Here is a 6,317-nt window from a genome sequence, read left to right as displayed (position 1 = left end):
CTTCTCTGAGCCACTTGTTAACAATTAATCTTTTCTTTTTCCATACAGTGTAGTTCATTCTTCTACTACAGAAGTTAGAATAATGTGTCTCTTAAGAAAGTTATTGTGTATCTCCTCTCCTGGTCTGCAAGCTTCGAGGACTGATACCCTATCCTTTTCAGCCTGGAATTCTCCACCACACCTAGCACAGTAGTTGGCATATAATAAGGTACTCAATATTTATTGCACTCATTAATAAATCTACTGCCAATTATTATATTTTGCAAAAAGTTCATCTGGTGGTATTCTTTGGGCAAGGAAGAACTTAAAAAGGTACTCATTGCTTTTATAGCATCTAATTTTCCCAGTTTGAAGACTCACAGGGTGAGAGAAGGGGTGTAACTAGGAAAGAAGGCTTCCTGCTGTGTCTGTAAGAGGCCTCACGGTTGATCAACACAGTTCCTGTGACTTGCCCCTGGTCCAGCATCTGCAAGCCTTGTGGGCACAGAAACTTGATTCTTACAACTAGAATGCTTACAACTGGAATGATGATTTGTTAGTTATCAATGAAGTATAAAGCAAATAGTTACTGTGAAATATGGTTGCTGAGGGCACCAGGCATTCTGGCCACCACATGCTCTGCCAGTAGGCACATCCTGTGGAAGCCATTTTATGTAGAAGGCTGCTCCATAAACAGGGGAGTGAGTTATAAGGTTGTAAGGTTGCTGGCATCTAGCCATCCACCGTTCACACCGTGGTGACATATATGCCACCAGAAACAGACAGCTGATGTCTGTGGACCAGGTTACCCTGGTTTCTGGGTAGTGTTTGGATCCATTATGAGTTGACAAAATGGAAAATCATATTCCCAAATGCAGCCTCCAATTAATAACAGAATCATTTCTTTATGAACTTTTAAGAGGGACAAAAACTTTTAAACCTGATTTTTATTAGAGGCAGCTATATTTCAGTTATGTTAAGCTCTTTTCTTTGCCAAAGGCAACTAGAGTCCCCAAAAAGGAAGATTAAAATTAGTGGAATATGAAAGATAGAAAAAAAATTGTCTTTATTAGTACCAAACTTAAGAGGTAATTGACTTATTTATCTTGTGGTTTAAGAATTGAATTTCCCCTTGGTCCTAGGAGGGACACACAATTCATAACTTTCCCAGTCTTTCCTTAAACCTTTACTGTAGGGGAAAATTAAGCTTTCAAAGACACCAGCCTTGAGAATAAGCAAGGATTTTCCCTTGGCAGGATTCACACTCCTCCCTGTAGCCTTATGATTGGAACTCCAGATAAGCCTTCCCAGATGTTGCACACCATCAAAGAGGTCCTGTTCAGAGATTTCCACATGGACTGTGCCCTGAGCCTTTCCAGCTACATCCTCTCTTGCCAGCCTGCTACCTTCATTTCTCCATATGGTAGAACTTAGGAAAATCCATGAAGTAGACCTAGAGCCAGTGTTCATTAGGTGTTATTAAGTGATTGGTTAAAAGTGTGCCTGTAACATCTTGCATCTCCTTTTTTTCTGTCATTTTCCTCCTCTCCAGGGACCCTCTTCTGTACAGTCCCAGGTCTTGCCCACTTGGCCCTCACAGTGCACCACACATTTTTATGGGGTGGGGCTTTTAACACGTGCTGGCTCTGGAGGTTACTGACTTGATAGCCTATAACTAGCATGTATTGGGGAAACTTTAACTGACTAAAGATTTACCCTGTAGCTATTTTGGGGGAAAAGAAATTGAGGAACCCCTAGAGATGTCTCTGCCTACTCAGAGAAATGAATCTCTAAAGGTGTGGATTTCAGGTACTCTGAGCCATAGTTTTGAACATGGGTATATGAATGTTTTTGTTTTTTTTGTTTGCCCAGCATCCAGGGCCAGGAGGAAGGTGAGGTGAGTGAGGGGCACACAGTTTGAGGAGAAGCTCACTGTCAAAACCAAACTTTCATGAATCAGAAAATGCGTGCCTGTTTAAATTTTGCCCTGATGGTGCTTCACTGACCTCCTCTTGTCCTAGCCTTGCAGGATCCATTTCCTTTCTGCTAATCATAGCCCTAGTTTTCTTTGAGAAACACCCTTGCACAATCCTTGTGGTCCAGGTGGAAGTGGCAGCACTGCTGGGGTTTCAGGAATAGACCCATGACTTAGGCCTGGCCAATCAAAGCACACAACTTTGTCCACAGTGATTGGCTCAGTGATGACATGTGGCCTAAGCTGGGCCAATAGGAATCTTTCCAGGAACACCGCACTCTCTTTCCAGAGGGTTGTTGAGCTGCTGGAATGTGGCTGTGAGGAGAAAGTGAACCTGAGAAAGAAGCCACTTCAAGGGAAAGGAGAGCAAAGAGATGGGAAGGGATAGATTTCTGAAACTGTTGGAACTCCATACCTGAAGAGAGCTCTATACTCTGGGCTTTTAAGTTATGAAAGTCCATGTTTGTATGGTCTGTTTTTTGTATAGTCCTGCCTGATAAAATGGGATTGGGTGGGATGAGAAGGGCACCTGATCAGTCTTGGTTCTCCAATCATACTGCCTACTTAAGGTACCTTCATCACACAAAGGGATGACATTTGTTGTTCAGAAAAAGAACACAAGAAACAAAAAAACCCTGAGTTTTCTTGTAGCGTTTCTGGGACGTAGGTAAATAATCAATCTCTGCGGCTGAAGCTTCTCAGCTACTTCCTGGTAGACTTGAAATTTAATTTCTTGTCCCAGCAAACTTCTTTTTCTACTTCTTTCCTGCTTTGCCGGGAGGTGGGCTAATTGAGCCACCCACCTCATATGCTCCTGAACTGTAAAACTGTAAGGGTTACAGTAAAGAAACACAGGCCATGGACCTGGTTTTAACCTATTTTTAGGATTCCTGCCAACACACAGCAGGAAGCAAAACCAAACAACATTTTGCCACCCACCTGTACCCAAAATAAGTCCTGATGGGAAAATATGCCAGACACTGACAATAGTGGAGACTAGGCTAGGAGATGATGTCAGGAATGACGATAAAGAATTTAAAAATAAAACATGCCCTAAAGAAACTCTCACTAGAAATTCAAGAGAAGGTAAAAGTGGAAGAGTTGAGTGTGTGAGATAAGTAAATAGTAATATTTTAAAAAATCCCTGACTACAGGTGAGGGGAGCTGCTTCTGGGAATTGGAAATGGGCAAGAAGCCCCCGTCCTCTTTATCTAGTTCTCTGATTCTCCAGGTCACAAAGTCTGTGCTAATGTTGGAGATTCCCAGGCCACTGGCAGGGCTATGAACTGATCATCCCCATTCGAAATCTGGATGTGACCCAAGCCTCACATGCTGACCCCAGAGGTCACTTAGCTATGATGTTATCAAAGAACAAGATGTTCAAAATAGCTTGAAGAGGTGGATAAACTTTTAAGTTGAGTTAATGTTTTCATAAACGCCACTGTTATTAACAGAGATACTCTATCGGTAATCCTGAAAGTGAAGATAAGCCATCTCAGCTTCACCCCAGCCTCCTGGTAGACACGCTGACTTATCAGGCTGCTGAAAGAGCTACGATTCAACAGTGGATTACTGTTAGTACTGCAGGTATTATTGGTAAAGGCAATTCCAGCCCAGCCAATCTAAGCTTGGTGCCAGTAAAGGAAGGTTAGTTGGATTTTCAATTGCTAAAGAGGAGAAAAAAATTAGAGTGCGTGTAGCTTCATGCATTGTCCTGTTCACCTTCAAACAGAATTAGCAATGAGCAGATCATAGGAGGAAAAGAAAAGGACAAGAAGAATGAAAATATTAGGCATATGTTTATTTTTGCATAATATTGACTGTTTGTAAAGGTTAATTGCTTCTGAGAGTTATTTTTCTTAGGATAACTCTAAAACTTTATCGTGCTGGTAGGGAAATACCAAATCTAGGTGATTTATTTTATATTCACAGATTATTTGATAAACCATTGATTTAACTACTATAGATTATTTTGGGTTATATAAAATTTCATTTTAAAGAATTAGTTAAAATATTTAACAAAATGATGCACAGGTGCAAAATTCAAAATGTGAAAGGTGTACTTGAAAAAGCATCTTTCCCCAGACAATGAGTTTTCCTGCCTGGAGGCAACCATGTTGATGATTTATGGGCTCCTTTCACAGACGGACTGTGCATATAAAAGCACACATACTTACTCTTAAAAAATGCAAGTGGCAGCCTACAAGTCACATTCTTCTATATCCTGCTTTTTTCACTTACTGTAACTCAGAGATCATTCAGAAAAGAGCAGTCAAGGCAGTTCTATTTGAAATTACACACATACACGCCCAGCTCCCTTCCCTTGCTGCTCCTTTCTTTGTGTTATTTCTATAGCACTCATTACTTTGTAACACACTGTACTTGAATTACTTATATGCTTATTGTTTGCCTTTTCCTTGGAATGCAAGTGCAGTGAGCACAAAGAATTCTTGTGTAATTTGTGCTTTGCCGTATATGTAATACCTAGAAGGTGACTAGTGCATAATAGGGTCTCAATAAATGCATAATGGACTGGTCTAGATTTTTGTTTGTTTTTTTTCTTTTTTGCGGTATGTGGGCCTCTCACTGTTGTGGCCTCTCCCGTTGCGGAGCACAGGCTCCGGACGCGCAGGCTCAGCGGCCATGGCTCACAGGCCCAGCCGCTCCGCGGCATGTGGGATCTTCCCGGACCGGGGCACGAACCCGCGTCCCCTGCATTGGCAGGCGGACTCTCAACCACTGCACCGCCAGGGAAGCCCTGTTTTTTCAAATATTGTTTGAACTATTTCAACAAATATTGATGAATGAATGAGTGAATAGTTTGAAGGCAAAATGATGGACTGATAGAAACCTGTAAAAGAGGGATGTAGAAATTTAAGATCATTGAAATCATTCATGTCAAAAACATTGGTGAGATTAAACCTGTGCTTCAGCAGCTAAAGTGAAATACTCAAGTAACTGCCTCTGCTGATTGCCAAACATTTTTGTGCTAAAGTTGTTCAGAAAAGGCCAGATGCCTCCAGCTGGTTTATCTCTTTCTATTCCCAGGGTTCTGCTTTTTTTCAGACTTTTTTTCATCTATAATCTTTTCATTTAATTACTTCTTTCCCAACGCCATATCTCCTATGTCTGCAATAGCATTTTGTGAAAATATGATAGAGTTCTTGGACCTTTTTTTGGTAAGTGTCTCTGTAGTGAGATATTGCTTGCTAAGTCCCAGGAGTTACAGTTGTCAATAGGCTGTGGAATGATGTCCAGGATTCATTATATGACAAGGAATGGAGACTACCCGCCTCTTCACATTTTGGAAATGCACAGCAGCCACTGAAAGAGTTTTGATTTCTCAGAAATGTCATCTGTGTTTTTATGTAATAATTGCAGGAAAAAGAGATGTGGACATTTGCTTTCAATTGGCCTAAGTAAAAAATATTTTTATCATTGAAGAAAGGAAGTGGAGAAAAACAAAGTAAATGGCTTACTCTCCTTGTCCCTTTTAGATATCTAATTTGGTTGGACTAGTGGCCATTTGGGAATATTCTTAATTTGTGTTTTCTTGCATTTTATAAAACAGTGATAGATATTGTACATGAAAAAGGCCACAAGAGAAAGAATATTTAGAGGCAGTGGGGAGGTAGGTAATAATTTTTTATGTCATTCAAATGTGAATTATATAAAACCCTAGATCAGAACTATTTTAACATTGAACTTAAACCCAGTGCCATTCATAACTTGGTAGCTATCCCCCAAGAAGATCATTTATAAGCAAGAGAAGTATTTTAGTTGAACACTAGAAATTTAAACAGAGAAGTTTGTAAAATCTCATCAAAATCCACTTGCTAGAAATAAAAGCTTATTATTTATTATTATTACTATTGTTAGTATCATCCGTTGATCCTGGTGCCCACTTTTCCTCTTTAAAGAATAAAACATCATTTGACCAGAGGGAGGGAAACCAAGTAAAGGACACCTGAGAAAACTAATTCAGTCAAGTTCATGGACTTCAATTGTAGGCGTACTTTTAAGACCCTCACTCAAGGATGTTTTAGTTAATTCTGAGAAGTCCAGTTTTCAGGCTACTATGCCTGAAAGGAACAAAGGAAGAGACAGGAAAACTTAAAAAAAAAAAAAAAAAAACCTCTAAAAAGCAGACTCAAGGACTCCAAATACAAGTGTCAGGAATAATTTATTGCAGGGACAAAACAATTGGGAAATACTGAGGGAATTATAATATACGTCATAATTAATCTTATGTTGATAACTTATTATGAGCAGAAAAAATATGTTTGGCCTACTCCAATAATATAAGGAATTGTGTAAAAACCATCTTAATGGCATTTCTATCCAAAATGTTTGTAATAAAAAG

This window comes from Lipotes vexillifer, unplaced genomic scaffold (assembly GCF_000442215.2).
Source record: "Lipotes vexillifer unplaced genomic scaffold, Lipotes_vexillifer_v1.1 scaffold617, whole genome shotgun sequence".
Taxonomy (NCBI): Eukaryota; Metazoa; Chordata; class Mammalia; order Artiodactyla; family Lipotidae; genus Lipotes; species Lipotes vexillifer.
This window is presented reverse-complemented; position numbering follows the sequence as displayed.